This window comes from Caretta caretta, chromosome 4, assembly GCF_965140235.1.
Source record: "Caretta caretta isolate rCarCar2 chromosome 4, rCarCar1.hap1, whole genome shotgun sequence".
Taxonomy (NCBI): Eukaryota; Metazoa; Chordata; order Testudines; family Cheloniidae; genus Caretta; species Caretta caretta.
This window is the reverse complement of record NC_134209.1, coordinates 110,493,298-110,517,376: the sequence shown is the minus strand read 5'-3', so window position 1 is coordinate 110,517,376 and position 24,079 is coordinate 110,493,298.

The window sequence follows — 24,079 nt, the reverse complement described above, 5'->3', positions numbered from 1 at the left end:
GGGTTCAGCCCGATAGCTCTGCAACACACATTCTAGAGTAGAATTACAGTTGGCTACAAGTGCTTCTGGGTAGAACACTGCTTGTCAACGACGGAGGTGGAATGGTAATGATTTAACAAGATAAACACTTCTTCCCATCTGTCCTCTTGTACCTAATGCCTTTTATTTTTAACAAGAGGAATCTTTTCCTCCTCTCCCCCCAATTAAAGCGATAATCACTGAGTTTTGCAATTTATTTTACCTGGCTCTTGGGGTATGCTAGGTTTTGACTTGAAAAGTCAACTGTCATGTTTCAGAGAAGCAGCTCCCTGGAAACTGGAATTGCCCATGAATTTATTCAACTTGAGGATATTTTGGGTAGTTTGCAGGTGGTTTCTATTCCTCCTCCTCCTCCTCCTCCCATTTCTTCACTACGGGGAGATTGATGTTGTTGCAATCAATGCAGCATGGATTGATTTAGCAGGTCTAGTGACCACCAGCTAAATTGACAGCGGGGTGCTCTCTGGTCGACCCTGGCACTCCAACTCTCCAAGAAGAGTAAGTGAAGTCGACCGGAGAACATCTCCCATTGACGCAGTGCAGTGAAGACACTGGGGTAAGTCAACCTCAGCTACGTCGACTCCAGCTACATTATTCACATAGATGGAGTAGTGTAATGTAGGCCGATTTACCCCTGTAGTGAGGACAAGCCCAATATTTCACTAGAGTATTATTTCCATATAAGCAGAAATTAGTGTCTCATATTTTGATTTGCATTAGATAATTTAGTAGGGCATGTATTTAATATCATGCCCCGAGCTAAGCTTTGCATTTCCTATCAGATTATACAAATAATTTACAGATATGCTGATTTGTTGCTTCTTAATGAACTGGATGTTTTGTAAACTGAATTTCTAGATTTCTATTAAAATACAGCTTGGGATCCCTCTTTATGCAACGTTATATATTTTGATCTTCCTTTCTGTACTGAGAGGACAGTATTAAGTTGACTTGTCAAGGTATCACAAACAGTAAGGGATTTTCTGATCTATCGTTTGGCTTTCCATTAACCTAATCTCATTCATACTCTCTCTAGGATGGACAGACAGACACTCGTTTCTTTTCCTGAAATTCAAACAGATTATATAAGTATGGTTTTTCCTATGCAAAGTCAGAGTTTTCTTCTAAATGCTCTTTACAAAATGAATTTAATACTGATGAAAAGTAGACTATTATAAGCAGTTCCAAGTTCACACCCGGCTCTGAACAGAATCTTCATTATGTGGGCCAGATCCTCAGCTGCTGCAAATCAGCTGAACTCCATTGATTTACATTTTCTGTTCTGAATATTTGATTTACCAATAAATACCAAAACCACAGGAAGGTGGTAAGTTTGGACTCTGTACAGTGGGATAGGTATTCAGCTGGAGCAAATCAGTTTAGTTTGAGTAACTTCAGTATGTCCCAATTGCCACAAAACAGCAACAGTTAAGCAGGGTTCTAACAGGGAGGGTTGTCAAAAAAAAAAAACCCCACGTCTGCACCTATTACACATATTGGTAGAACTGAACTAGTTATACACATAGAAGGGTCAGCATAGAAAAAACAAGAAGAAATGAGTGTTTCCCCATACTACCCCACTAAGTAACATAGCCCTGTCTTGGAGGTAAAATCTCTAGGAACATAAAGGTAATTCATGCTCCATCCCCATTGAACTCTTAGCCTAATAATTCTGATGTTTTCCCTGATGGTCACGTATTTCCAGAAAGAAAAGAAAAGAGACAAAAATAACTCTGCCTTTATTTTGCATAAGTTATTCTGAATATTCTTGCCAAAAAATATCATAAGCTCTTCGTCTTACATTTTGCTTTTATGGTGTCTTCAGCTGCAATATGTCCTTCAAGTCTAACTTTAGCATTCTGAAAGAAACACTTATTTTAATCCCCTCCAAATAGGATTTATAACTGTGCAACTAAGGCAATGTTGTCTGATGTCTCTGATGCATACAAATTACTATGATTTTTCTAAATTGTTATATCATCTCCTATGCATTATTGTTTCACATTTTATCACTGTTTCTGTAATTCATTTGCTGTGTGTGCACATGGGGGAGGGGAAGGTCAGGTGGAGAAGGCAGGCAAGAAATCATATAAATTATTCTCAAATTAAATATTTATAATGGCTCCCAGTGGCTTGCAGTAGCACATTGACTACTGGGAGAATGGCAAACACTCCTGATTGGCTTGATTTGGCTCCCATTCAACTCCCATTAATGTTAATGGTGTAGGATCAAGCCCCTTATAAGTCAGGTTGCAACAAAAGTCTAAGACTTGTGATTCCTCTATTTCATTTTCAAATTTAAGCTAAAAAGCTTCCTGCTGAGGAATAGCCCTTGGGCTAGAGTAGAAGGATGAAAGAAAAAAAGCAAAGAAAGAAGATTGACAAGGAAGACAGATTGACAAGGAAGAGGGAAAGGAAGGAAGTGGGAAAAGTCAGCAGAAGGGGAAAGAACGTAATAAACAAGGAGGAAGAATGTTGCTGTCTTTCATAGGCAACATTTAGGCTTTCTTATAATATGTCTCTTGTTAAACATAAGGTCCCAGTCTTGTATCAAGATCCTAGTGTGTGGACTGTTGAGCTCCTGCAGAGCCCTGGTGAAGTCAAAGTGTGTCCCTGTGTGCAGACTGTAGATCACAATGAAGGATCAGGGTCCAAGTTATTAAAACATTGAAAACTAAGCAGACACAAGAAAACAGGAGACTTGACCTAAGAGAAAGGGACAGTCAATTATTTTGTTAACTAGCTTTTACAATTAAAATTCCAACTCACATAATCAAAATGAAAAATTATATTAGAAAATCCTTCAGCTTTTCACTTTAATCACTAAGCACTTTATTTGGAAATGCACTGAAATAATTTGTGATTCAGTTAATTAAAATAGTACTTTTGACCACTGACTCATAGATTCAAGGATAGAAGGGACCATAATGATCATCTAACCTTACCTAACAAAATTTCTACCTGTTGCTAATAGTGTGCCAACTTATTGCAAAAGCTATTGACCAGCAAGAAGAATGAATAACTATTATGATTGGGCGAACTTTTTGCAGTGAATAGTTGACAAATGTAATCAGCTCAAACTGTGATTACAGATTGATTTATTATTTGGTCAAAAACTAATAATAACGTATTTTGGTGTTTTGTATGGGTTGTTTGTGAACTATTGGCTTCAACTGGATCCTAGACTTTATGCTCTTCAGATGGGATTGGACAGGTCATTGGTTCTACTCCCTATTTGTAGGACAAGCTTCAAAAAACAGAAGAAGGGAGGTCAATTAGACTGCAATATAGCCAACAGGATACTTTCACTGCAAACATGTTTGTGTGAACTTCACTTTCTGGAAGCAGTCCCGAAGACAAAATCAAATCATGTATATGAAAATAGTCACATGTACCAAAGCAAATTATAAAAGTTTTCATTTGAAGAAAAAAAAAGGGGTGGGGGAAGAGCGTGGGGGGAAGTAGGTACTTTTTTTTTTTAAAGTATTTAGCCAGCAGTATTCAGTACATAACAATTTGAGTAGCATGGATGACAGTAGCTTTCAAAAGCATTTTGCATTTTTAAAGACAATTGTACATATAAGATTTAAAGTAAATACTAAATCTATGGAGTTACTCTGGGTTCACACATGTAGTTAGAATTCAGTTATAAGTATCTCTCGAAACTCTAATCCATTTTAAAAGATTAAAATCTATGGAACTAAATTGTATCTTTATTCTATTCAGGGATAGATAATAAAGACAGAAAATATCATATTGCCTCTATATAAAGGTATGCCCACATCTTGAATGTGCACGCAGATGTGGTCACCCCATTTCAAAAAACATATTGGAATTGGAAAAGGTTCATAAAAGGGCAACAAAAATGATTAGGGAATATGGAACGGCTTCCATATGAGGAGAGATAAATAAGACTGGGACTTTTCAGCTTGGAAAAGAGATGACTAATGGGGGATATGAAGGAGGTCTATAAAATCAATACTGGTGTGGAGAAATTAAATAAGGAAGAGTTATTTACTACTCATAACACAAGAACTAGGGGTCACCAAATGAAATTAATAGGCAGCAGGTTTAAAACCAATAAAAGGAAGTATTTTTTCCACACAATGCACATTCAACCTATGGAACTCTTTGTCAGAGAATGTTGTGAAGGCCAAGTCTATAACAGGGTTCAACAAAGAATTAGATAAGTTCATGGAGGATAGGTCCTGTCAAGGTTCCTCCCCCACTCTGAACTCTAGGGTACAGATGTGGGGACCTGCATGAAAACCTCCTAAGCTTACTTTCACCAGCTTAGGTTAAAACTTCCCCAAGGTACAAATTAATTTTATCCTTTGTCCTTGGAATATCCACTGCCACCACCAAACTCTAACTGGGTTTATTGGGAAATGTAGTTTGGACACATCTTTCCCCCCAAAATCCTCCGAACCCTTGCACCCCACTTCCTGGGAAAGGTTTGGTAAAAATCCTCACCAATTTGCATAGGTGACCACAGACCCAAACCCTTGGATCTGAGAACAATGAAAAAGCATTCAGTTTTCTTACAAGAAGACTTTTAATAGAAATAGAAGTAAAGGACTCACCCCTGTAAAATCAGGATATCTTACAGGGTAATTAGATTCAAAACATAGAGAATCACTCTAGGCAAAACCTTAAGTTACAAAAAAGACACACAGACAGAAATAGTCATTCTATTCAGCACAGTTCTTTTCCCAGTCATTTAAAGAAATCATAATCTAACACATACCTAGCTAGATTACTTACTAAAAGTTCTAAGACTCCATTCCTGTTCTATCCCCGGCAAAAGCAGCGTACCGACAGACACAGACCCTTTGTTTCTCTCCCTCCTCCCAGCTTTTGAAAGTATCTTGTCTCCTCATTGGTCATTTTGGTCAGGTGCCAGCGAGGTTACCTTTAGCTTCTTAACCCTTTACAGGTGAGAGGATTTTTCCTCTGGCCAGGAGGGATTTTAAAGGGGTTTACCCTTCCCTTTATACTTATGACAGGTCCATCAATGGCTATTAACCAGGATGGGAAGGGATGGTGTCCCTAGCCTCTGTTTGCCAGAAGCTGGGAATGGGCAACGGGATGGATTACCTGTTCTGTTCATTCCTTCTGGGGCACCTAGCATTGGCCACTGTCAGAAGACAGGATAATGGGCTAGATGGAACCAGTATGACCGTTCTTATATCAGTGATAGAATTTGATGCGTCTTAGGAATTTTTTGTGGAGTTCTCTCTTTTCCTTTTTAAAAGCTGTCAAACTCTGTCAGAAGGGGAAAAGTTAACTCATATTTGAATCTCCTGAAAATTATTTTAGCCTACATTGCAATATCCTTGAAAAACTTTCTTGAATTATGGTTCAGTATCATTGGACTCCATTATATTAAATGCAAAAGTTTATTATTGTGGGCCTGGATGATCAAAGGACTACATTGAACAATATGGCAGATAAGAATATTCTTTGGGACAGTGTGTGTGTGAAGTTGATTTCCTGGGAAATATCTAGGAGAAGAGGACTGAAAATTCCTCCCTTCCCACTAGCAAAAACACAGCCTTTTGAAGCTATGTCCTGAAGAAGGGACCATTGCCTGCTGATTGATCTTCAAATTCTGGGAATATGTAGTCCCAACATGTGTAATGGAAAGTCTAACTTGTGCACGAAGGTGCTTGTTCTGAACTAAAACCATCAGGAACTTGTAAGCACAGCAAAACCTCTGTGTGGGGTTTGCGGTACTGAGTCCTACCAGAGCCCTTACAGGAGTGTGGGGAGGGGAAGAGAGGGGTGATCTCTGGTTAGCTTATTAGCAAGTGTGTGTTTTTATTAAGAATAAATGTGCTTGCTCAGAAAAAGCTGTGTGGTAGCTTATAACTGTGAGCAATTACACTGTTTATAGCGTCTGAAGAGAGAAAGCAAAGAGCAGAGAATAGCCTGTTTAGGAAGTCTGGCTCACGGAACGTATCACAGAGTAGGCAGGGAACTGTGCAGCCTGGAAAAACTCCTGATTAGGAGGGAGAGAGACATGAGTCTCTGCCCAAGAGAGGAGATGGGTCAGGAGCTGGGAGGTCTACAGTGGGTACCCTTCGTGGATCATGAGGGGGGAATCAAGTGCAGTTGCCTGAACAGGACCTGATTAAAAGATATCGGAAGTCAATGAGAGTCTTTCCATTAACTTCAGTGAGCTCTGGATGAGGGCCTTAGTACATTTAAATAAATTATGAGACGCAGTATGGCTTAGAGCTCTGCACACAGAATATTTCCCTTATATAAAACATACACAGCTATATTTAAATGAGTTGCATTACTTTTTTTGTGAATTTAGAAAACATTTTTAGTTTAGTTTTAAAATACTGTGGCTATTAATCCTTATTGTAAGTGTGCACATTGTACCATATGCCTAAAGAGCATTTTATGTATAATTAAAATAAAAAATTTAGTAAAGAACTTTACTAAAATTTTACTAACCTTGCTATATCTTACTGACCTCATTTGTCTTCTACGATGGTCTCTTTCAACTATTTCTGTTCTTACTATTGTCTACCTACATCTCTTATTCCTCTTAAATTTTAATTCTCCCAAGACCTCCCCCAAAATTCCTTTCATTTTGCCCTCAAAATGGCCCCTTAATGGCTTTGTACACTTGCTTCTGAAATGGACATTCACAATGGATGTCTGAAGAAAGCATGTGCCTTTTGGGACAAAATAAATGAAACAGCTTTCAGAACTAAAACATTGAATTCAGAGGAAAATGCCTCACAAGTCTGACTGAAACTCTTTACCCATGTTTGAGTGGAGACTTATTTTCATAGTGCATGTCATCACAAAGACTTGTACTCCCAAGCAAAAATGTTCTGATTTATATTTAGCTATTGGTTATACATTTGACCCCTCCTTCTGTTGTTACTATGTTAATAAGGACAGCAGGGGGGATTTAATTACTATTCTAATCAAATTAACTTGTTAGGAAATAATACTGTACCAAATTCTTCTAAATTATGTGACTGCATCTGTATGCATCATGAGATGACATGGTTTACTATGCACAAGAGACTACTTGCTTCATTTTTCCAAGAGACATAGGTACCAACCCTACATTGTCAAATATATTAATCTTGTCCATATTTTATGCCACTACCTAATAAAAATGAGCAGAGATGGATAGGATCTTCACAAGGATCATGATAAGCTATCAGAGTGACAGTTTTAAACTAAGATTTATTGGGATAGATAGAAACAATGAAAATGGTGCTATACATTATGCAGTGGTAAATCAGTATATGTGGGTTTCTGCATGAGTTGAATCCCTATCCATGTTCAATGAATAGCATAACCTTATGTAGAAGTTACCCCCTCCTGAGGGGGATTCTACATTGGGGAAAAGAGTCAGTTTTCCATTGGTGCAGCTCCAGTGAAAAGCTGTAGTATAGACAGGGCTTAGGCTATCAATTGACCACCTTGTTCATACATCTTCCACCTTTCTTACCACTAAAGGAGCTGCACCAATGGAGAATTAATTATGTGGTTGATTTCTAGATAACCCTGAAAGGTATTAAAGAATTGCAGGATTTGGCAGCAAGCCAAATAACGGTTATGGGACGGTAGCTCCAAGGTGGCAGAAAACCAGATGGTAACCAAAAGGCATCTAAGATGGCAGAGAAATGCATGAACTTTTACTTCCATTTCTGATTCCTCCTTTCTTGGACTTACTTACAGAAGTTCCTAGTAATGTTACTTACAATAACCATTTATATTGGGAAGTAGAAAGAGTTCTACTTGAGGAAAACCACTTTTTTCATGCTAGTAAATTTCAGTGAAAAAATTATTTCCCCATTTGTGTTATAAGTACCTACATGGGGAACAAATATTTAATAATGGGCTCTTCAATCTGTCAGAGAAATGTATAACATGACCAAATGGCTGGAAGTTAAAGCTAGACAAATTCTGACTGAAAATAAAGAGTATTTTTAAACAGAGAGATTAATTTATGAATCCCTCAAAACCTCTGAAACAACGAGTTCCCAGAGAAAAGTTTAAAAGCAAGGTACACCATGAAGCAAACTAAGATCACCATATGAGCGGATGGTTTTGTTATATTTTGGCACTTGTATATTGCCGATATCTCCATCCTACTCTAACAAAAGGCTACATACATTCTAGATAAGGTCAAAAAGTCACTCCTTTGCTTGGATTTGGTTTTATTACTAGTCTAGGCTTTCTTGCTATGTGACTTCTTTAGGATCAGTCTGCCACCAAAACCTAGATTCTCTCTGGAGAGCTACCACCGCTACCTTCATATTCAGAATGGTGTTTAACAACCACCACATGCCTCAGTGAACCAGTAAGAGTTATCTTGCAGATCCCAGAAGGCTTTCAACACCTCTCAGGATGGGACAACCAGAGAATACTGCCACCATTAGGGCCCTGATCCTGCAAACACTTAAGCATATGCCTAATTTTACTACCACAAATAAACGCATAGATTTGAATGAAAGTACTCTCATAAGTAATGGTAAGCATACGCGCACTTGTTTGAGAACAGGGCTTGAGAGTCCTTTTAATTTAGTAAGAATTGTAGTGGCAGTTTTCAATCCCTTTCAGCCTGATTCCTTCAGACTCTATATTATTCTACAGTGGTTCTCAAACTTTTGTATTGGTGACCCCTTTCACACAGCAAGCCTGTGAGTGTAAGCCTCCCTTTTAAATTAAAAAAACCTTTTTTATATTTAATACTATTATAAATGCTGGAGGCAAAAGAGGGCTTGCAGGTGGAGGCTGACAGCTCATGACCCCCAACATAATAACCTCGTAGCCTCCTGAGGGGCCACAACCCCCAGTTTCAGAAAGCCTCTTCTATGAAAGCAGCGAAGAGTCCTGTGGCACCTTATAGACTAACAGACGTATTGGAGCATAAGATTTCGTGGGTGAATACCCACTTCGTCGGATGCATGTAGTGGAAGTTTCCAGAGGCAGGTATAAATATGCAAGCATATTTCTATAACTTAATCCTATAGTACAATTACTGTTCTTTTGGTGTTGAACATTGTTGTTAGAGCCATGCCACTATGTCTGTAAGTCCTGCTTCTTTTCACGGTCTGTAACAGTGAGGACTATAACTGAAGGATATTTACACAACGAAAAAGTAGATCAAATTGCCACCAATAGAGATTTTTGTACATTTTAAATTTTTCCTTGAGCAAACTCCAAAATTACTTCATAGTTGGCCTAATTTCTAATGAAGCAGACTCTCTGACATGAGAAACTGCTTAGAAAGTCAGTCATGTGTAGAGTAACCAATTTGCTAAATCAAAGAGCAGATATGCAATAACTTTGTCAGAGAAACTTGACAAATCACTAACATGAGTTCATCTTGCAAAATAGCGAGACCTCGGAGAACAAACTGATTGTCTAATAAAGGATTCAACTGCTGTCATTATAAACAGACACAAAGTCAGAGCTTGTTAGTCAGATTAGTTCTTCCAGATCAGAATACCAACGTAAAAGATGAACATGAAAAGAGTTTTCCTGTATTTTGAAACTAATATTTACATACTGTATTTTAAGAGGAAATAAGAAGAGTTTAGATTGTAAGATTTCCAGGACAGAGATTTTCTCTTCTTCTGATTTTGCACAGTGCAATCACAGTAGGGTCCCAGTCTCAACACTGTGATATAAATTATGAATACACGATTGAGTATTAATATACACATGCTATTGAGAGGTTAGGGCCTTCTTCTCCTGTTCAAATAATCCCAGCCTTCATCACTATTTGTTACATTTTCAAACAAGCTGCTGTTGCTGCTCCTCAAAGCATAGGCAGTGCTCTCTAAACCTCTGCAAAGCCACCTCATTCTCCTCCTTCAAATTCTCCTCTGCTGTGACACCTGACAAGAGTCAGGCAGCTGCTGTGCTGAGATCACTGCCTAGCATACTGACCAGCAGTGTGTCATTGTTTCATCATGCTCCCCCATCTGTCTGTCTGCGTTCCCCTATTATCTCTCTGGTACATTATTTCGAATGTAAACTCTTTAGTGCAGGGACCATCTTTTGTTTCTACAATGGGGTCCTGACCCAGGATTGGGATTAGTAGGGGCTACTATAAAACAGTATTATATAATTCACAATGTAAACAATATTTAAAATATTACCATATCCCTAACAGATGTGACCTTATATGAGAAAATTATATACAATTTTTAAAAGTGACAAGGGAAAATGAGAGGATTTAAAATCCAGTACTTTGACATATCAGGATATTTCTGATATATAACAGTTTGTTAGTTATTTTTCCATGGTTTCCTTCTCTCTCCTTTTATCATATTTTTTCTTTTTGAGGGGAAAATACTAAATTGTTTGGGTAGATTGGTGGGCTCGGGGGAGGGTTGGATCCCTGACTAGCTTCACCTCAGGATTCCTGCTGAGCAGAAGGGGATCCCTGATAAGGGGACATGGACTTTGTGCATCCATGCAAGGGAAATAAAGCAGCCCCTAATTCAAGATGAGGCCCTGTCCCACTTTTTCCCCTACCAACCTCTTGATCCCCTCTCCCCCAGCCTGTAGTCTCCTGAGTCCCTCTCCCCCTGCTGTTACCCCAGCCTGTTTCCCCTTGTGCCTCTGTTTCCTCCTGGAGTCACTGTTTCTTCTGGGTGAAGAAGCAAAATTTGCAGGTCACTCTCCACTTTCACTTTTGGTCAATCTCTCAACAGCTAGATAAGATATACATACAAAAACAACCTCATCTCTCTCACTGAAACACATGAAGGTAAAGTCTAAATTATATTCTATAGTATTTGAATATTTAATTATAGGCAGTGCAGGTAGTGATTCCTATTTATCCATATCCAACACTCCCCATTCAATGACCTTGTATTCAGTGGATTATAAACTTTGCCAGATTAACCATTCGCGCTGAAATCTTCCATGCTAGGTTTCTGCCTCAGAGTGAAGTTGTTTTTTATTTTGCTATGCTTTTGTTTTTTGAAAATATCCTCTTTCAGCCAGACAAGCTATAAACCACTAAGATGCTTTGAAAATCCCTACCCTTTGGCAGTGTAACAGAAGTGTAAAAGGATATAATGCTGCACATTGCAGAGTTTTTGTCTAGAGGAAAAAATATATATGCAGCAATAAAAGAAAACTATAAAATGTTCATTTAAACCATGCAGAATAATTTTCTATAATACTAAATTATTACTTTATACTTTTAGATTAAAACAATTTGGAGCTCAGTTAGTCAAAATTCCCATTAACTTAACTAGAAACAGAATCTGGCCCTCAAGTGTATTTTTTTAAATGAATGTGTGGCAGAAATATGTGTGTAAATCCTGAAGTATTAATATGTGAATAAATCCCTTAAAATAAGCATATAAAAAACCATGCACATAAGGAGGCAGAATTATAGTCACCTAGTATTCTGCTACCACATGTGATTTCCAGTTAATCATTTTAAGTTACATATGTGCTAGTCACAACAGAGAGTCATGCTTAATTGTGAAACACATTGCTTATGATGAATCATGTTAGACTAATTAATCTTCAGCCAAGAACTTTACTAGAACTTTTAGATTAAAATGTCTCTCTCTCTCTCTCCACTCTCTCCCCCCCGCCCCCCCATAACCAGGACAACTGGTTATATTTGTGCTTCTTAACTGCTACTTTCAAGGGCTTTCTGTGGAATATATATATTTTTCAAAACTATCTTTTTTTACCCTTTAAAACTTCTTTTGGTTCAAATACATTCATACATGTATTATTCATATATATATTTTCTAATGCATCATTTAGGCAGCTATCAAGAACTATATGAACAATCTGGTATCTTTAAAAAAACAAGCAACTAATAGATTTAGGCTGTTCTGTATTATAATTTTGGAATGGTTCCCACTTGAAGGCAGATCTGGCATTCTGCCCAGGTTGAGGTAGAACCAGCTTGTACTTAAAGACTGCTCAAAACAGAACATTTATTTAAACTTTATGTATGAATTTACTAATTTCATTTTCTGCATAGTCTCACACACTTTTTGACTTTCAGAGACAGAGGATTTGTGCTCATTTGAAAACTCATGGATAAATGGTAAATGAGACTTTAAATGTTACATTATAATTGGGGGTCCATGTACTCTACAAAACAATGAGCCCAAATTTTGTGTCAAAGACCCTTACATTCTATGGCAAGAACCCCTAAATCCCATAGCAATATTTATTCTCTCTCTGTGAACAAACCTTCATTCCCATTCTCCCACCCAAATGCATAATCATCTATAATTATTTACAACTGTGATTATTTTCAGTGATTGGCCTTTTTTATTTATTATGCTCTCCCAGTGGCCCTTCTCTCTTGGCCTCTGCTAACATGGCATTGTCCTGGAATCCCAGCTCAGAACCTCCATCCCTTTACCCCAGTCATGTGTGCCAAGTAAATGGGAGCTTGTGTGCCAGTTTTATGACTTATTTCCTTTGCCTGTTATGCTGTTCTCCATAGAACTGAGCAACAGCCCATGCTTCTACTTCTCCTTGTTCTCTGGCTGCAGGCTAGACTCCAGCTCTAGCTCCCTACACCCCTGCTGCCTGGTTTCATGAAAAGATGTGAAAGAGAGTGGTGCAGGAAACTGAATTCCCATCCCATGGGAAATTTTGCATTTCTGACTCTTCATTCCCATTCAGAATGAAAATCTTGTTGGCTGAGTACTGGGTAGCCAGAGAGGCAGGCAGCCTGGGGAGCTGGGCATCACACCAGCCACTGGGCTGGCAGAAAACCAGACAGGCAGTCTGTCTAGATGGTTTCCAATGAAAATTTCTGTGTGTTCCCATGGAACATTTCAGTCCCATCAAATCCGAATTTTCAAGTGGAAAACTGCTCCATTGGAAAGTTTTCTATCAGCACTAGAGAAGCTGACACTGTAACCAGGGGCGGCTCTACCAATTTTGCCGCCTCAAGCAGTCGCTGCTGAATTGCCACCGCGGGACACAGACTGCCGCCCCATTCTAAATGCCGCCCCAAACACCTGCCTGGAAAGCTGGTGCCTGGAGCCGGCCCTGACTGTAACTCAATTAACTCTCCCTTCTAGGGACAGCGGGAGAGCAAGAGGTTGTTGCAGGGGAGAGCTTGGCAGGGCAGGAAGACAAAAGAAAATATGATGCAAGTGGCTTCTGCAAAATGGTGAATTCTGCAGCCAAATTTTTGAATCCTGTGGCATCACTGAAAAAGTGCCAAATTAGATTATCATGAAATCATGATACTAACTGAAAGGAATTGGGCAAGTGTACCAACTGAAGGGAATTGGGCAAGTTCACATCTCTCAGAGCTCTTGTTTTGGGCCCTCTGCAAACTCAAAAAGACAACATGGCATTGGTTTACAGTTAGTTCACAATCTGAAGGTTATCTTTGCAATGATAAGGATAGAAATAGATAGCTGAGGTCCCTTCCAACCCTGATATTCTATGATTCTATGAAACAATTTTACATGAAAACAGATTCTGAAGTACAATTCTGCAGCTGCAGAACACAATGGATGCCAATTTTGATACGTTTCCCTCTATTATACACAAACTGAGACACTCTGTTCATTGTGTGAGAGCAAAAGGAAAAAAAAAAACCTCTGTTGCAAAACTAATCTGTTGAAAAGAAACAAATCTGAAGTGACAAGGAATATTTGAGATCTATTTGTTAGACTAGTCTAAAATCAAAAAGCATCAGTGGTTAAAAAAATGAACTCACAACTCAGACTTGTTTGCTAGAATCAAGGCAAAAGCAGTCTCATCACTGTCAATTATTATTCCTTTAACTCTTCTGTATACAAAAAACAGTTTTAGCACGGCTTGATGCTTTCCAAGACGCAATAAAAGAAACAAAGATACTCACTGTGGCCCAAACATAGCCCAGAAGACTGAATGTGAGGGAACCTTTCAAAACAACAACAAAATATAAAAAAGCAAAAGATGAACAAAATATTGAAATAAAATGAATGCTAAATTTCAGAATATTATTGGTCATGTTTGTGTAACAATGAATGGGATTAATTTTTTTAATGCTAAGGAAGTTCTATTCTGCTGCTGATTTCCACATAATATTCTTCTTGATAGTAGTCATTATAGAGTGGATGGATGGATAGATCTTTTAGATTCCTGATCTAACAGATAAATAGATCTGTTTTAACTTACCTACTTCATAAAAAGGAAAGACCAGTTTATTAGGGAATGGATTTATAAATCAATCTGAATTGTGGGTTGTTTTTTAACCACTCATGCTCTTTGATATTGGAATATTCTCACAAATTAGATCTCAAATAGGTCTTTGCATTTCATGTTTCTTCTCAACAGATTAGTTTTGCAAGGAAAAAAAATGAGAAATTTGGCTCAGCTTGCTACTTGATTCTCCAAAAAGTCTTCTTAGCCACAGGTACTTCTAGGAATATTTTGCACTTCACATCTCATGGCACTTGAAAAACATTAACAAATAATGGTTCCCTGACATAGGCAAGTATTGCCATTTTACAGATGGGGAAACTGAAGTTCCAAAAATTAACTGACACATCCAAGGCTACACAGGCATTCTGTGGAAGGTCAGAGAATAGAACACACATTTTCTAAACTCCAGTTAGGTGTTTTAACAATAAAGCTCTACAACCTTTAGGAACAGTGCCCTTGGTATTCAGAGAACATTGGATTAGGATATTCATCAGAAAAATAAACCTATTGGAATAAATATTCTACATTTCTATGATTATGGAATTTCTACATTTTGACTCGATTCCTGGCCACCTCCTCTTCCCTTCTCCATCCTCCCCCCCACCCTCATCCCCCAAAGTAGAGACACACTGACAAAGAGGATGTTCATGTTCTCTTCCTTAGTAAGGAAGCAGATGCCAGAAGCCTGTATGGGAGGGTCTAGTTCCCACATATACCTCAGAGATGAGCTCCATTGGGATTCCTGACATGGCAACATGCAAGTGGCTCATTGAGGGCACAGCAAAGAATCCACTGCTACACTGATTTGCCAACCTTACAGAGGTATTTAGGCCATGGAGCCTGTTTAAACTGGAGTAACAGCCTCAAAGTCTTTCTGTTCCTGTTCCTAAGCATGGAGATGTGTGTGTCTAAGTGGGAGGGAGGAGAGCATTACTCCCCACAGAGATCCAGATTGTCCAACCAATGCACTTATGGTGGGCACAAGATTGTAGCTGGATAGAAAGCCATCATTTCTCACTGCTAAAGTGTGCTGTAATCTCTGTGTAGTGCAGGGCACTATAAGCAATTTTTCCATTACTGAAAATAATAGCAAATGAAAGTGACAGAAAGGTCTTATTTTCTTCCTGTAACAACAGAGTTAATATGTCATTTTAGGGTTCCATCTAAGAGGACTTCAGAATTTTTGCCTCCCAAACATAAACAAGTGATGTTGGTATATTCTTTTGTGTATTCCCCACTCAATAATTATGTATTTCTTCTTTGACATTGAGTAAAGCTGAAGAATGATTCTAGCCACAGATATAACTAAGTATACGTAGAAACGTTGTGCAAAATGCAATGAGCCACAGCACCAAAATAATTCTGAATTGATTAATGATTTCTCCTCCCCAAAACTAAACAAAAGTGGATTACATTCACTGGCTAAACTGATTGAATAGTGCGAAGCATGTGTATTAGATGGGAATAGGGCTGGTATGCAAACCAGTAGAGTTTCATTAGTATGTTAGAAGAAAAGTTATCCTGCCTTAAGACAAACAAGCTACTTTGTGTCCAAAAAAAGGAAATTAGCAGTTCCAGGAGTGGTTCAGAGCTTCCACACACAGCACTCACTTCAGAGAGGAATGCTGTACAGATAAGTCCAGTGAGAGCAGATCATCTAGGGGGAATCTTCATGCTCACCTCGTTGTTGCTGAAGACAGACATTGAAGGTGAGATCTTCACCCCTCCCCTTCTAGTCTTGCCTGGTGCAAAGGAAGGTCTAGAGCAGCGTACAGCGATCCTAAAAGCTCCATACCCACCTGGAGGAGGATTCCCCTGTCACATACACTGCAGAAGACAGGTGTAAGGCTGCCATCTAAGGACCCCCTTATAAGCTCTAGTAAAGCAGGTGGGCCAGGACTGCAGCATGTACTGCTGCGAAGATTCCAGGCAGTACTGCAGGGAGCTGTTGAAACACAGACAGATCCCCAGGGCCCCTGGAGCAAACCAGGATCAGAAGGGTGCAAAGGCGGATTAAACCCATTTTAGCCTCCACTCCATATGGCTGTGAATTCTGTGCTGGTTTTAGAGGCACAGAACAGAATGTCATCCCTAGGATTTGTGTGGAGCATACAGCTGGCCTTCTCTTGTGACTGTTTATTATAGACAGGGCTGTTATCACCCCCTGCTAAGATTGATCCTCATTTCCTATAATAAGATGCTGTTTTCAGTTGCTTGTACCCACCAAAATATAACCCATTTGGGCTGAAATTTTCTGTTTTCCTTAGGATGCATTTTGTGGTGGGTATCTTCTTATTTTATTTCAGCAAAAATGGCTCAGCCATTTCCAAGAACGATGCTAGGAAAAAAACATATTGCTCATGTTAAAAAAATCCCAGGGGTCTTTTGACAAGCTCTAGCATCTCACGCTTTGGGGCTGAAATGTGGCAGGCAGATGGCCTTTGTGTCAAGGATGTGCCTTTTGCCATCCCCATGATAATGAACCCAAATCTGGCCAATTTATAAGCCTTTGAGAAAAAAAAATTAGTTTGCACTTGCTCAGTAGAGATTTTCAGGTAAATTCCCATTTGCACTAGCCATGCTCCAGCCTTGGGCTCAGAAGGAATTTCCCGGCAATTGCTCCTATGGGCTGGTTAAGGCTGCCCCAGGGAGGGTACCAGAATTGAGAGTAGGGAGATTGTTGGTCCTGTGCTCTCAGTGACCCCTCCATGCTTCTGTTGGTGCTCAGGCAGTGTGGAGGAGGAGGAAACTGCCTGGTTCAAATGCAGAGGGGACAAGAACCAGACCACAAAGATCAGGAGATTGGGGCAAGGTGTCTCCCACTTCCCCACACATCCCATGCTGAGACTGGCAGAATGGAAAAAAGCGAAGCTGGTTGGGGAAAGAGTGTGATGGCTGTGCAAGGAGACTGACTGAGAGCCAATTGGTGGGGGGGATAGATGAAATTTGGATGAGCAGTTGGTATTGAAGATTGGAAGTGGCTAAGCAAGATGACTGAGAATCACTGGATTAGGAGGTAGGAGGAGGGAAAAGAGAATTGATGAGGAGCCAGGTTATGGGTGTGTGTGAACTGGGAATGACTGGGCAAAGAAACTAGGACAATGAGTCAGGGAGAGGATGGGACACTAAAACTGGAGAAGGAACCCAGGGAAGAGGATAGGGAGCCAATGAGGACAGGAACATGTGACACAGGGGGAGGGGCAACTGGAGGCCAGGGTGAAGGAGAGAGGCAAATTGGACAAGGAGACAGGGAGGGGGACAGAGAGAAGGACTGGGTGGGTACTGAGACAGGATACAGAGCTGGTGAGTAAACAGACTGGAAATGGCTATGCACGGAGATTGTGACGAGAAACTAATGTGTAGCAACTAGGACTGGCTGGGTGAGGAGAGTGAGACTGAGCTGAAGAATCATGGTTGGGAAGGAGAAAGGACAGGGACAGGAGGAAACAGGCAGAAGAATCCTTATCCATTAGAGCACATTCCCCTTCAAAAACTGGAATAGAAACCAATGTTCCTGAATCTCACCACTCCTCTGCTGCCAGCAATACCTGTGAAACTCACATACAAAATGTCTCATCCCCCTCTAGTGCTGGTCTACATAGAAGATAACTTATTTTTGCAGTAATTTATTCTGTTAGCTCAAGTGGAAGATGTCTGTGTGCAGGATATAAGGGGATCCAAATCCCTCCTCTCAACTGGGCAGAGAGGAGATTTAAATCCACATCTCCTTTCTCCCAGGTGAGTGCCTTAATCAGCAGGCTACAGGCAAATCTGGGGTGGGTTCTGCTTAATCTCTCTGATGGAAGCTGTTCCCCTGTGTATAAATAATTAAACGTTCATTAGGCCAAATAGAGAGCAAGAATGATTCTGTTGCATTCTGATCAAGACAGTCTCACCATTTCTAAGGCCCAGTGAATATTTAAGTATTTATACACAGGGGAACAGCTTCTATGAGAGACATTGAGAGCAACCCGCCAAAAAGCCTATGGCAGCGGCGGCCAGACTTACTTACCCTCTGATAATCTTCAGAGGTTAGAGAGACGGGCACGCCTGCAGGGACTCGGGGCTTCAGCCTTGTGGGAGGCACCTGCCAGGACTTGGGGCTTCAGCCCTGCTCCTGCTGAAGCCCTGAGCCCTGGTAAGCACCTCCTGCAGGGCTGAAGCCCCGAGACCCCCTTCCCCACAGGGCAGAAGCCCCTAATCCCACCACAGGGAAGAAGCTCCGAGCTCCCCACTCCCAGTCTGGTAGGTGGAGAATTGGGGGCTGGTCGGGGGCATGAGGGGATCTGTGAGCTGCACTTTAATTTAAAAGAGCCACATGTGGCTCACAAGCCATGGTTTGGCCACCCCGGCCTATAGCTTGGTAGTAAGGGCTCTCATGTGGGAAAGGGGAGATCTGAGTTCAAGTTCTTACTCCAGAATGGGAATTCAAACCTAGGTCTCCCACATCTAGGCAAGTTCCCATAGCCACTGAGAGAGAGGTTGAAAGCCCACACATGCACACTTTTCAAAAGCTAGCCCTGAAAAAATTTTCCCCAGCCAAAACTAATCAGGTTAAGTTTGCAAATCATTTTGGGTTGGTCAAAACTGCATTTTTTTGGGAAATAAACCATTTGAAAAGTTTCACCCAGCTCTACTGGCAGGGTATCAAAAGGACACCACAGAGTGGTTTTGGTTTTTCAGTTTGCTTCTTTTAAAAAAACTAGGAAATTAGACACAAAAATAAATTGTTATAGAATATTAAGGTTGCAAAGTCAAGCACTGAAAAGTAAGGAACTGCTAGAATTAAGGTTGCTTGTGCATTAATGTTATTAAGAAGCCTGATGGAATTCCTATGCTAGAATTTGAGTTTGATGTTTCAGTCTAACATTTTGTTTTACATCCACTTAAAGTGATAACCAGGGCTTTGGAGCGGAGCCCGAAGCTGAGCGTGGAGCTGCAGGTTTTTGCCTGGAGCTGGAGAGGAGGCGGAGCCCAGCTCCAAAGCCCTGGTGATAACCCTTTGACTTGAACCAAACCTGTAAAATTAATTCTTACTGAGACCAGGGCTCCTTTAGGTAACTATACAATCATTATAAAAACCCTAACAAGTCTGAGGTAAATGAACTATGCCAGTCAGTGCTTAATTTGTGCCAGGGCTGAGCCTCAGCACCTCTAGGCTTGCCACATCAGTAATGAATGTAAAAAAAAAAAAATAGCTTGAGCCCCAGCTCCTAATTGCTTGAGCCCTGGTACCGCTTTCATTGCAAAGTAAGCTCTGGTGCCAGCTACTTACAGTTTTGTTTCTGGCAAGCAAGAATCTATAGAATTTGGAAGTGAAAGGTAGGCTAAACCTAGAAGAAAAAACATGTACTGGTAAAAGCCACAAACAGAGATCATTCCACAGCACAGAGTGCCTCTGCAAGTTATCAAAAACGTACAGTGATTTGTGACCCTTTGCCTTAGATTTTTCTACTGGAAATACCTCGCCTGATGCACCCCAGAACTATGTTAGCCTTTTTCATAGCTGCATCACATTGATGGCTCATAATCATCCTGTCATCAACAAATACACCCAGTCTTTCTCCTCCTCTGTCATTTCCAACTGATAGGTCCCCAGCTTATAGCAAAAATTCTTGTTGTTAGTCCCTAAATATATGATCTTGCATTTTGCACTATTAAATATCATCCCACTTCTATTACTCCAGGTTACAAGGTGATTCAGATCTTCTTGTATGATTTTTCTGTTCTCCTCTGTATTGGCAATACCGCTCAAATGTGTGCCATCTGCAAATTTTATCAGCACACTCCCACTTTTTGTGCCAAGGTCAGTAATAAAAATGTTAAATAAGATCGGTCCCAAGACTGATCCCTGAGGAACTCCACTAGTAACCTCTGACTAGCCTGAGAGTTCACCTTTCAGTATTACCCATTGTAGTCTCCCCTGCAACCAGGTCCTTATCCACCTTTCAGTTCACATATTAATCCCCATCTTCTCCAAATTAACTAATAATTTCTCACGTGAAACTGTATCAGATGCCTTACTGACATCCAGGTAGATTACATCTACTGCATTTCCTTTATCTAAAATATCAGTTATCTTCTCAAAAAAAGATATTAGTAACTTTATCACTACCTCTTGAATCCAAGGATTGAAACAATTGTAGAAAAATCTACAATTACTTTCTATCATTTAAGCTACTTGCATTTGCAAAAACAACAAGGAGTCCGGTGGCAGCTTAAAGATTAACAGACTTGCAGTTCAGCAAGCTAGTTTATTATATACAAATTAGGTACCTGACCTTGCAGTGAGTCTTGTGCAGGTGGGGACCCTTGTCTGCACTGAAATAATTCAAAATTGGGACCTACAACTTTCCCATCATCATTTTGATCTTGTTTCTCCTCTCATTCCAACTATATGCAGGGTGTAGTGAGCACAATGGCATCACTGAAGTTACTTCTAATTTGCACAAGTATAAGCTAGATCAGAGTCAGGTTCTTGGACTCTAGACCTTTGTAAACACAGTTTCCTAAACATTAAAATTGAGAATACAAACTCTTTAAAACCAAAATGTCACATATTAGTCTTGTCACTTATTTTAATCTGCTATGTCAAAATGCTATTGTAAAATCATAGGCATGCTCTATATGCTGTTCTGTCTATGTCAAATAAGAATATACACAAACTACAAAAAATCTTGTCATTTAAGACTTGTTTTGAATTGTAGAATATACAAAACCAAAGTGATGTGAACCTAGAAAACAAACTTGGAGCTGCCAGCAAAAATTCTACCATAATTCCCAACGATTGTTTGTTTATTGCACACAGTGAGTTTTGATCAACAGAGGAGTTAGTTCTAGTAGAATTTTCCAGCATGCTCCAGAGATATTGTCAATTACCAAAACATTATTACTATAAATAATATTTATTTGTAATCTGTATCACACACATCAAGTACTATTTAATTATGTTTGGGTGTGACACTTTCTCTATATCAGTGTCTGTTTGTCTCAGTTAGCCTTGTAAAAGTTAGTGCGTGTAACAGGGTGACAAAGGTGTATAGGAAAAAAAATACTTACTTGAGATCTGGAGAGAAGAAAAATACCTAAAAGTAACTCCCTGAGAGCCTATGTTAAAAAGTTCTGGGGACTAGGTCTACTAAAGGGACCTTCCCCGTTTCAGTGAGCCTAGGGCCATGCCCCACAAGGACATTGCATGAGTTTACCCATTTCTCATTTCAAAGGCAAGCCAATAACACTTAGCTTCTATTTTTCACAGAGCAGTCACTTTACTGTTCTTTTCCTTTCCCTCTTTCAGGGGGTAATCAGTTAAATTTAGTGGGTGCAGGGTGACTGCATATCAACTAAAGCTGGAACAGAGAACAAGGTTTTCCACGTAAAAGGAAACCCTTAAGTGAGATGTATGTTTGTTGTTTTTTTTTCTTCCCTTCCCTAGCTAATGAAGACACAGGAGAGACTTTTACTGGTACATAAATGTAGCAAACTTATGCCCACCCTGCCCATCTTGAACAAGAAGTTGAGAGAGCACAACTAACTCTATCACCTACTTTAGCCCTTATCCAACCCTCAAATGACTAATTTAAGGAGTCACATGTGCAGCAATTATCAGTCAGCAGGAATCAAGGCAGTACTGGTATTTTAATGCATAAAAATCCTGTGTCACTTCACCTATGAGTTCCAAGGAAGCAGGATGATGGAAATAATAACTTGACAATTTCTTGCATATTCTTGAGAGATTTAATTCTTATTGATTTAAGTTTAAGTATATTTGGGGTACATCGTATTAAAGAGAAATGTTAAATCCAAGTATTATTGTGGGCTGGGATTGCATCTAACCTCTTTGAGGGGGAGATATGATGGAAGAACTAGGAGTTCACAGGCCTACACTGAAAATGTGCCAGACAATAAGCGGGAGAAATGGATTACCTGGGGGAATCCCTAGGAGGCAGTTAATGCAAATTTCCCACCTCCGGATATACAGAAACCCACCCTTTTGAATCTGTGCTGACCTGTCCAGTCACTGATCTGGGTATCAGTCAATTATAAATTTATAACCATGGGGAAAAACCAGCTATGAGTTTAGAAGGACTGACACCTACCAGAGCCCAAGGCTAGCTGGGGGTGACCTTTGGTAAGCTGCTTAGCATGCATGTAGATTCTTGTATTCTTTTTAATGTTTTCTCTGTAATGCTTTTTCATCTTAAGAATAAAGCTGCTTGCTTAGAAAGAGCTGTGTTACACTGGCAGTTACACTGTTCATAGTGTTGGGAGAGAAACCAAAGTGCAGACACAGGCCTCTTTAGGCAGCCAGGCTTGCTAGGGATATCATAGTGGATGCAGGGAACTGTGCAGCCTGGAAAGCCCCTTATCAGCCGGGAGAGAGAGGCAGGCCTCTGCCCAGGAAAGGTGACAACTGAAGAGCCAGAAACCTTTAAGTGCATGCTCATGAGGGATCACAGAGGGGGAATACAGGTGCAGTTATCTTGGAACTGGGTCAGTAACCACCAGCAGCAGCTGAACTGGTGCCCAGCACTTTACAGAATTGGGACTTTGATGTGCATAATCAAATCATCTTCTATCAACTGCACCCAGCAGCTATAACAGTTTACTCACAGCTGAGAGTTTCTTTAGCTCAAGCAGCAAAGGCTTTTGTTTTGGGGGTTGCAGGGGAAAAGATTCCAGGTCTGATCCCATTTGCTCACCCTGTTTTCTCCATATGTGAGGCCATGATCATTGCACCTTCTCTTTTCCAAACAAGGTGTCAGTCTCCCAGGAGATGTAAATTCATAAGGACAGATGAATGCAAGGAACTATCTCACCCTTTTCTAGGATAAGGGAAGGAGGTGGGGACCAGGCAGGCAGGGAGTTGGGATGTGGGTGGCCCAGCCCGAGGCTGAAGTAAAGGAGATACACTCCGCACTCACAAAATTTTCAAAGCATTCAAATCCCTTTTAGGGTATATCTACACTGCAATAAAATATATGCAGCCATGGCTCGCTCAGGTCAGCTGACTTGGGCTCACAATTGAAGTGTGGGCTCAGGCTGGAACCTGGGCTTTGAGTCCTAGTGATGGGGGCTGGGTCTCAGAGCCTAGGCTCCAGTTCAAGCCCCAGCATAGTCACTGCAATTTTTAGCCCTGCAGCCTGGGCCCCTCAACCCCAAGCCAATTTATTTGGTGCTGTGGGGTTTTTATTGCATTATAGACATACCATTAATTTCCTAACTAGGCCAGATTTCCAAGAGTGCTCAGTGCCCAACAGAGAGATTTTCATAAAGGCTCAGGCCTAGGTCCTCAAAGTATTCATAAAACACCCGCTTAGCTAACCTGCTGGTGCCTAAACTCACTTTGTGCCTACATTTTGACTGTAAAGTTTCTCTGGGCACCTAAGTTTCTACAGCTGTGCACACGCACTGCTGCCTTGCTCTAGGCATCTTGATACTTACCTCACACATAACCCCAGCACAATCCACTGGAAGATGGACATTCCTTCACCCATCTTGCCTGTGGAGCACTTTCCCGTAGGCATGCTCTGAGCACACTTCACTCCGTGCAAGGTGGTAGAGGAGGGGGGACTCCCTTTAGCCCAATAGTGAGTGTACTCACCTAGGACATGGGAGACCCCAGTTCTACTGGGGCACTGATGAGAAAGGATTCCCTATCTCTCAAGTGAGAGCCCCAACAACTGGGCTGGAGGACAGTCTGACACTCTTGTTCAAGCCATTCAACTTTAGTTAACTAATTGAATAATAAAATATTAATTGCATGAGAATCACTCTATAATGGGGTGATTAAGGCACTCACCTGAGATGTGGGAGATCCCTGTTCAAATCTCTTCTCATCAAGTGGGGGAAGAAT